This window comes from Schistocerca nitens, chromosome 2, assembly GCF_023898315.1.
Source record: "Schistocerca nitens isolate TAMUIC-IGC-003100 chromosome 2, iqSchNite1.1, whole genome shotgun sequence".
NCBI classification, from domain to species: Eukaryota; Metazoa; Arthropoda; class Insecta; order Orthoptera; family Acrididae; genus Schistocerca; species Schistocerca nitens.
In genome coordinates this window covers 127683324-127692989 of record NC_064615.1, presented here as the reverse complement: position 1 = coordinate 127692989, position 9666 = coordinate 127683324, and the positions used below count along the sequence as shown (strand labels likewise).

The window sequence follows — 9666 nt, the reverse complement described above, 5'->3', positions numbered from 1 at the left end:
CACACACTAGAGGAACGCTTTGGAGACGATGATTGTTTGTGTCAGCAAGACAATCCACCCTGTTATTAAGGAGCGTCTGTGACGGAAATGGTTTATGCACAATAACATTTCTGAAATGGACTGGCCTGCCCAGCGTCCCGTTAAAAGAATGGAATACAGACCTTAGTGTCCTAAATCAATACCTTCTCTGACTTCTGCTTCTGAGGAGCAACGGGTGCCATTCATAAACAGACATTCAGACACCTCAATTAAATTGTTCCTGGCACAGTTCAAGTTGACATAAATGTTAAAGGTGGACACAATCCGTAGTAATGACCACATATAAGTGTCCGGATAACTTTGATTAGATACTGAATGTGCCAGTACCAGGTTTCTTCCCCTCTCTTCCTTTCATTCAATACTTATTCACAATAACACAAACGTAACACAGCTCAAAAATGGAAATTTGTGGTAAGATCCTATGGGACCAAACTACTGAGCCGGCCGGAGTGGCCGAGCGGTTCTAGGCGCTACAGCCTGGAACGGCGCGACCGCTACGGTCGCAGGTTCGAATCCTGCCTCGGGCATGGATGTGTGTGATGTCCTTAGGTTAGCTAGGTTTAAGTAGTTCTAAGTTCTAGGGGACTGATGACCTCAGAAGTTAAGTCCCACAGTGCTCAGAGCCAATTGAACCATTTTGCCAAACTGCTGAGGTCATCAGTCCTTAGGCTTATATACTACTTAATCTAACTTAAACTAACTTACACTAAGGACAACACACACACCCATGCCAGAGGGACGACTCGAACATCCGATGGGGGGAGCCGCACGAACCGTGGCAAAGCGCCTAAGACCGCATGGCTATCCCGCGCGGCAGCACAGCTCGAAATGACACAATATTAGATAAATATACAACTGACATACTGAACTAAACTAGACTCCGTCCGACCGTCCAAACAGGCTTTGGAAGGCCCTACGGTACCGACCGGCCGCCGTGTCATCCTAAGCACACAGGCGTCACTGGATGCGGATATGAAGGGGCATGTGGTCAGCACACCGCTCTCCCAGCCGTATGTCAGTTTCCGAGACCGGAGCCGCCACTTCTCCATCAAGTAGCTCCTCAGTTTGCCTCACAAGGGCTGAGTGCACCCCGCTTGCCAACAGCGCTCGGCCGACTGGATGGTCACCCATCCAACTGCTAGCCGAGCCCGACAGCGCTTAACTTCGGAGATCTGACGGGAACCAGTGTTACCACTGCTGCAAGGCCGATGGCAGAAGTGACATACTACACTGAGAAAAGAGAACAGACACTTTCTCAGTATTTCATTTTGTGCCGTAAGTGCTCATAAAAATAGATTTCGGCGCTAGACATAAATATGCGCAATTTAGCCAAAACTCTGTGGATAAACCGCTCAGAGTCATTTTTATAAGTACACATACAGGGCCCGAAAAATATAATCGGGTTCTTTTTCGATATGAGTTAAATGAGTAAACTGTATGAGCTCGAATGGTAAATTATAGTACGAGGGACGCCCAGAAAGTAATACACCACCTGTTTTTCCTTAACTATTTACAGAATACAATGAAACGTACACAAAAAAGAATGATGTCCCATCAAAACTCCCTGTTTTTTCACGTACTCTCCTTCCTGTTAAATGGCTTCCCTCCAGCGAGATACAAGGGTGCGTCTGTCCTGTCGGTACCACTCCTTATTCTGGTCATGAATCCATTTCTTCACAGTGCGAATCACCTCTGTGTCATCGTCAATAGTCTTCCACGAATGACATCCTTTAATGGCCCAAACAAGTGGAGGTCTAAGGGAGCGAGGTCAGGGCTTTATGTGGATGTGGTGATACCGTCCAACCCTATTTACTGACGTGTTTCGAAGTCCTCAAACTTGCGTGATGCCGAGCGTTATCACGTTGAATCAAACAATCACTTGGGTTGTTATAATACCGAAGTTGCTGGAAGCGCTTCTTGAGTTAGATTAATGTAGTCACATATGCTTCAGAATTGATATAACTGCCTCTTGGCAACATATCGATGAGTACGACACCCTCACAGTTCCAAAATGCAGTGATTATTACCTTACCGGTGCTAGAAATTGCTTTGACATTTTTTTCTTCTGCGGAGAGGAGAATGGCGCCCGGGCGCTGATGACCGCGCAGTTGAGCGCCCCACAAACCAAACATCATCATCAGAACGGCGCCATTTCACCGATTGTCGTTTTGTTTCTGTCTCAAAACGGCGAACCCAAGTTTCGTCACCTGTCACAGTCAGGGACGAGAAGGCATCCTCCTCAGCTTCAAAACGTTGCAACAACTCAGGAGAAATTATTTTTTCCGACAGGTTTATGTTACACCGTAAGACAACGCTGAACACATCGTGTACACACTTCTGAGTAACCTAGAGCACGGATGGTTGCATCCATACATACTTCCTTTGCTGGCTGGCAGCTTCAGGCCAACTGTCTACGTCTACGTCTATGTCTTCTTCTACGTGATTACCCTGTAATTCACAATAAAGTGCCTGGCAGAGGGTTCAATGAACCACCTTCAAGCTGTCTCTGTACCGTTCCACTCTCGAACGGCGCGCGGGAGAAACGAGCACATAAATTTTTCTGTGAGAGCCCTGATTTCTCTTATTTCATCGTGATGACCATTTCTCCCTATGTAGGTGGGTGCCAACAGAATGTTTTCGCAATCGGAGAAGAAAACTGGTGATTGAAACTTCATGAGAAGATCCCGTCGCAACGAAAAACGCCTTTGTTTTAATGATTCCCACTCCAATTCACGTATCATGTCTGTGGCACTATCTCCCCTACTTTGCGATAATAGAAAACGAGCTGCCCTTTTCTGTACTTTTTCGATGTCATCCGTCAGGTCGTCTGATGCGGATCCCACACCGCACAGCAGTATTCCAGAATAGGGTGGACAAGGGTGGTGTAAGAAGTCTCTTTAGTAGACCTGTTGCACCTTCTAAGTGTTCTGCCAATGAATTGCAGTCTTTGGTTGTCTCTAGCCACAACATTATCTATGTGATCGTTCCAATTTAGGGTATTTGTAATTGTAATCCCTAAGTGTTTAGTTGAATTTACAGCCTTCAGATTTGTGTGACTCATCGCGTAATCGAAATTTAGCGGATTTCTTTTAGTACTCATGTGAATAACTTTACAGTTATCTTTATTCAGTGTCAATTGTCACTCTCTTCACCATACAGATATCTTATCTAAATCATTTTGTAATTCGTTTTGGTCATCTGATGACTTTACAAGACTGTAAATGACAGCATCATCTGCAAACAATCTAAGACGGCTACTGAGATTGTCTCCTATATCGCTAATGTAGATCAGGAATAACAGAGGGCCTACAACACTTCCTTGGAGAACGCCGGATATTACTACTGTTTTGCTCGATGACTTTCCCTCTATTATTACGAACTGTGGCCTTTCTGACAGGAAATTACGAATAAAGTCGCACAAATGAGGCGATATTCCATAGGCACGCAGTTTGGTTAGAAGACGCTTCTAAGGAACGGTGTCGAAAGCCTTCTGGAAATCTAAAAATATGGAATCAATTTGACATCCCCTGTCGATAGCACTTGTTACTTCATGAGTATAAAGAGCTAGTTGTGTTTCGCAAAAACAATATTTTCTGAATCCGTGCTGACTACGTCTCAATAAATCGTTTTCTTCGAGGTACTTCATATTGTTCGAATGCAGTATGTTCCAAAACCCTACTGCAAATCGGTTAGCGATATGGGTCTGTAATTCAGGGGATTACTCCTACTTCCCTTTTTGGGCATTGGTCTGACTTGAAGCATTTTTCCAGTCTTTAGGTACGGATCTTTCTGTGAGCGATCGGTTGTATATAACTGCTAAATATGGAGCTGTTGTATCAGCATACTCTGAGAGGAACCTGACTGGTATACAATCTGGACCGGAGGCCTTGCTTTTATTACGCGATTTAAGCTGCTTTGCGACACCGATAATATCCATTTCTATGTTTCTCATACTTGGCAGTTGTTCTTGATTGGAATTCAAGAATATTTACTTCGTGTTCTTTGGTGAAAGAGTTTCGGAAAACCGTGTTTAATAACTCTGCTTTAGTGGCACTGTCATCAGTGACTTCACCGTTGTTATTGCGCAGTGAAGGTATTAATTGCGTCTCGCCACTGGTGTGCTTTATGTCTGACCAGACTCTCTTTGAGTTTTCTGCCAGAATTCGAGACAGAATTTCGTTGTGGAAACTATTGAAAACATCTCGTATTGAAGTACGCGCTATGTTTCGAACTTCTGCGAAACTTTGCCAGTCTTGGGGATTTTGGCATGCTTTTTTCGCTGCTTCTGCAACAGCGATCTGACCCGTTTTGTGTACCATGGGGGATCAGTACCATCACTTATTATTCATGTGGTATATGTATCTCAATTGCTGTCGATACTATCTCTTTGAAATCATTCCACAACTTTTCTACGCTTACATGATCAGATCGGAAGGAGTGCAGACTGTCTCTTAAAAAGACGTTAAGAGCATTTTTATCAGCTTTTTTTAAATAGATATAATTTGCATTTCTTTTGATTGTTGTAGGTGTTACGGTATTCAGCCTAGCAGCAACTGCCTTGTGGTCGCTAATCCCTCTTTTCGTTACGATACTCACTATTTGTCCAGGATTATTTGTTGCTAAGACATCAAGTATGCCTTTGCAAGCATTTAGGCGTCGGTCCTTGCGAATGAGCACATCAGCGAGCTGCATCTTGTCAGGTGTGAGAGCAACGGACAATCTTTCCGCTCGCTGCAAATCATGGAGCTCCGCCGAATCGCTATTTGATGGCTCCACCCTCTGTGCCCAGCGACTGACCGTACTTCTGTCGACTCCAGATGCTCCATAAACTCCAAAAAAACGTTTATGAATGTTCCCAACAGTTTCTTTCTTCACCGTGAGAAATTCAATGACGACATGCTGCTTGCAACGCACAGGCGCCGTTTTGAAACACTGCTGCAGTTATGGTACGTGTCAGAGGAAACTGAAAATTTGCGCTCGCACTCCGGAACGTCAAATAATACGTTTAGCTGTCGATATGCTTCGGGCAAAGAGGTGCACGCCTGGCTATAATTATGGTTCCGTAGACAACTGCAAACGTTTTTCCATGAAGGAACTGACCCTCTCGTCTCAAAGTGGGATGAACATATTAACTTTGGAAGTGATAAACACTTTGCTTACTTTCTTACCACCTGCCTCGTTTTCATTTGACTGCGCCCTACATAAACACGGCGTTCGTTATGTCAAGTTCTGCATCCCCTTTCGAGGGAGAACAAAACACTTCTCCAATCCTGGCTGTCCCAGCCATAAAGTTCCTCCGTGCAACATCTTATCTCACCGCAACATAGCACTGTAAACGGTGCACATTCCGAATATCTGCGTGCGTTAAAAGACGAATGCGGTTGTTGTTTATAAGATTGTGGGAAGTGGGACCGATCGAGGTGGTACTATGGTTCAAACACTGGACTCGCATTCTGGGAAACTGGGGTTAAAATTCATTTCCGACCATCTCGAGTTACGTTTTTCGTGGTTTCTCTAAATCAATTATCTTGATTGCCTGGATGGTAAATTCGACTACTCATACAATGAAGCCTTTCACGACCGGATGTTTCAGCTGCCGAGAATTCTTCCCGGTTGTACGGCCGTGGTCCATGGAACTCTCCCTGACGTTTCGTCCAAAGCTACGTTGGACATCTTCGGAGGTGCTGTGGTTGTGCTGAGTCTTGCCGACTGACGAATCGGACATTGAAGAACGGCCTAAATACTGTGAAAGTGGGCGTGGTGTGGATTTCACGTGTTAGCAGAAATAAACCCTGTCAAGGATAAAATATAACTATCGATCATAGTAAGTCAAAGATGAAAACTTCTCACTGTCCATATATCGCTGAGTTTGATGGCTTCTTCTTTTCTGTTAAAATTATCTCCATGTTTATGTATTTCGATGGCTTCTCTATATAGCCGTGGATAATAGTTCGTCATAGCACATAAAACTTCAGTTTCCGAAAATTTCACTACGTGATTACCCGACTGAAGAGCATGTTCCGCCACAGCTGACTTGTCTGTTTTCCATAGTCGGCAAAGACTTTTATGTTCCTTCAACCGTGTATTCACACTTCTCTTTGTAGTTCCAATGTAGACCCTACCACATGTACACGGAATCTTGTATACACCACTTGCAGACAGAGGGGGACGTTTATCCTTAACGGAACCAAGTGCTTGGCATATTATCTTAGTTGGTCTGAAAATGGGTCGAACGTTATGTTTCCTTAAAATCTTGCCGATTTGATCCGTTACTTTTTTGATGAAGGGTAGAGAAACCGTGTTCTTCCATCGCTGTGTCCTATCGTTGTCCTTAGGCCTCCTGTTATTCGGTCGCAAAACTCTATTTATTTCCTTACTTGCAAGTCAAAAATGGTTCAAATGGCTCTGAGCATTAAGGGACTTAACGTCTGAGGTCATCAGTACCCTAGAACATAGAACTACTTAAACCTAACCAACCTAAGAACATCACACACATCCATGCCCGAAGCAGGATTCGAACCTGCGATCGTAGCGGTCGCTCGGTACTTGCAAGTCAGCCGTGGCGGAACATGCTCTTTAGTCGGGTGATCACGTAATGAAATTTTCGGAAACTGAAGTTTTATGCACGAACTATCATCCGCGTCTATATAGAGAAGCCATCGAAATACATAAACATGGACATGATTTTAAAAGACAAGAAGAAGCCATGAAACTTAGCGATTATATGGACAGTGGCGCTACAGAATCGATGATAAGTTTTTATGTTTGAAGTACTATGATCGATAGTTATATTTTATCATTGACATGGTTTATCTCAGCAATCACGTGAAATCCACACCACCCCCACTTGCCACGGTATTTAGGCCGTTCTTCGGTGTCCGACTCGTCAGCCGGCAAGACTCAGCACAACCAGGAGCGCCTCTGAAGATGTCCAACGTAGCCTTGGACGAAACGTCAGGGATAGAAGAGTTCCATGGACCACGGCCATACAACCCGTAAAGATTCTAGGCAGCTGAAATTCGGCTTCGATGTTTTCTCCCGCGTTTTTCTCCAGGCGAGTCACTGTTCGGCTAATAACAAGCTTTCTTTTTCGCTTAAAGTGTATTCCGGCCTATTGAAAAAGGCTTTGATCAAGAAATAACGAATGTCTTTCATTATAATTACTATTACATCACTCTGATCTGATGATTTTTTAACAATCCACGAAATATGAAACAGATTCTAGTTGTGATATTTCACCATCGAGTCATTCCAATGACGTCACGCTTTTGCTGACCATCTTCTACGTCATCAATAATTTGGTATTTGTCACGTCCCAGGAAATTAATTCACTGTGGTATATTCAAAGTTTCACTCATTAATACTAGGACTAGAAACATGAAATGCTTGGGGTCTGCAGTACGTGTCTTCGTTAACAGGCACTTCCAGTAATACACTGAGGTTACAAGAGTCATGGGATATCTCCTAATATCCTATTAGACCTCCTTTTGTCCAGTGTAGTGCAGCATCTCGGCGTGGCACGGACTCAGAAAGACTCAGAAAGTCCTCTGCAAAAATACTGAGCCATGCTGCCTCTATAACCGTCCACAATTGCGAAAGCGTTGCACGTACAGAATTTTGAGCATGAACTGACCTCTCGACTACGTTACTCGTACATAAATGTTCGATAGGATTCATGTAGGGCGATCTACAGGGTGTTTCAAAAATGACCGGTATATTTGAAATGGCAATAAAAACTAAACGAGCAGCGATATAAATACACCGTTTGTTGCAATATGCTTGGGACAACAGTACATTTTCAGGCAGACAAACTTTCGAAATTACAGTAGTTACAATTTTCAACAACAGATGGCGCTGCGGTCTGGGAAACTCTATAGTACGATATTTTCCACATATCCACCATGCGTAGCAATAATATGGCGTAGTCTCTGAATGAAATTACCCGAAACCTTTGACAACGTGTCTGGCGGAATGGCTTCACATGCAGATGAGATGTACTGCTTCAGCTGTTCAATTGTTTCTGGATTCTGGCGGTACACCTGGTCTTTCAAGTGTCCCCACAGAAAGAAGTCACAGGGGTTCATGTCTGCCGAATAGGGAGGCCAATCCACGCCGCCTCCTGTATGTTTCGGATAGCCCACAGCAATCACACGAGCATCGAAATATTCATTCAGGAAATTAAAGACGTCGGCCGTGCGATGTGGCCGGGCACCATCTTGCATAAACCACGAGGTGTTCGCAGTGTCGTCTAAGGCAGTTTGTACCGCCACAAATTCACGAAGAATGTCCAGATAGCGTGATGCAGTAATCGTTTCGGATCTGAAAAATGGGCCAATGATTCCTTTGGAAGAAATGGCGGCCCAGACCAGTACTTTTTGAGGATGCAGGGACGATGGGACTGCAACATGGGGCTTTTCGGTTCCCCATATGCGCCAGTTCTGTTTATTGACGAAGCCGTCCAGGTAAAAATAAGCTTCGTCAGTAAACCAAATGCTGCCCACATGCATATCGCCGTCATCAATCCTGTGCACTATATCGTTAGCGAATGTCTCTCGTGCAGCAATGGTAGCGGCGCTGAGGGGTTGCCGCGTTTGAATTTTGTATGGATAGAGGTGTAAACTCTGGCGCATGAGACGATACGTGGACGTTGGCGTCATTTGGACCGCAGCTGCAACACGGCGAACGGAAACCCGAGGCCGCTGTTGGATCACCTGCTGCACTAGCTGCGCGTTGCCCTCTGTGGTGCCGTACGCGGTCGCCCTACCTTTCCAGCACGTTCATCCGTCACGTTCCCAGTCCGTTGAAATTTTTCAAACAGATCCTTTATTGTATCGCTTTTCGGTCCTTTGGTTACATTAAACCTCCGTTGAAAACTTCGTCTTGTTGCAACAACACTGTGTTCTAGGCGGTGGAATTCCAACACCAGAAAAATCCTCTGTTCTAAGGAATAAACCATGTTGTCTACAGCACACTTGCACGTTGTGAACAGCACACGCTTACAGCAGAAAGACGACGTACAGAATGGCGCACCCACAGACTGCGTTGTCTTCGATATCTTTCACATCACTTGCAGCGCCATCTGTTGTTGAAAATTGTAACTACTGTAATTTCGAAAGTTTGTCCGCCTGAAAATGTACTGTTGTCCCAAGCATATTGCAACAAACGGTGTATTTCTATCGCTGCTCGTTTAGTTTTTATTGCCGTTTCAAATATACCGGTCATTTTTGAAACACCCTGTAGGTGGCCAATCATTCACTCGAACAGTCCAGAATGTTCTTCAGACCAATCGCAAACAGTTGTGGCCCACTGACATGGTGCATTGTCATTCATAAAAATTCCATCGTCGTTTAGGAACATGAAGTCTATGAATGGTTGCAATTGGTCTCCAAGAAGCTGAATATCACCAGGACCTGGTCCACTCCGTGTAAACACAGCCCAGACCGTGATGGAGCCACCACCAGCTTGCACAGTGCCTTGATTGTAGGTCCATGGCTTCGTGTGGTCTGTGCAACACTGGAACCCTACCATCGGCTCTTGCCAACTGAATCCGGGACTCAACCGACCAGGCGACGATTTTTAAGTCGTCTGGCGTCCGACCGATAGCGTTGCGATCCCAGCAGAGGCGCT

At 44.7% G+C, this 9666-nt stretch overlaps 1 pseudogene; it reads right to left on the bottom strand.

Moving 5' to 3' along the window:
• Nucleotides 1-1134: 1134 nt before the first annotated feature.
• On the bottom strand, nt 1135-1252 carry LOC126238079 (5S ribosomal RNA; annotated as a pseudogene).
• Nucleotides 1253-9666: the final 8414 nt, after the last annotated feature.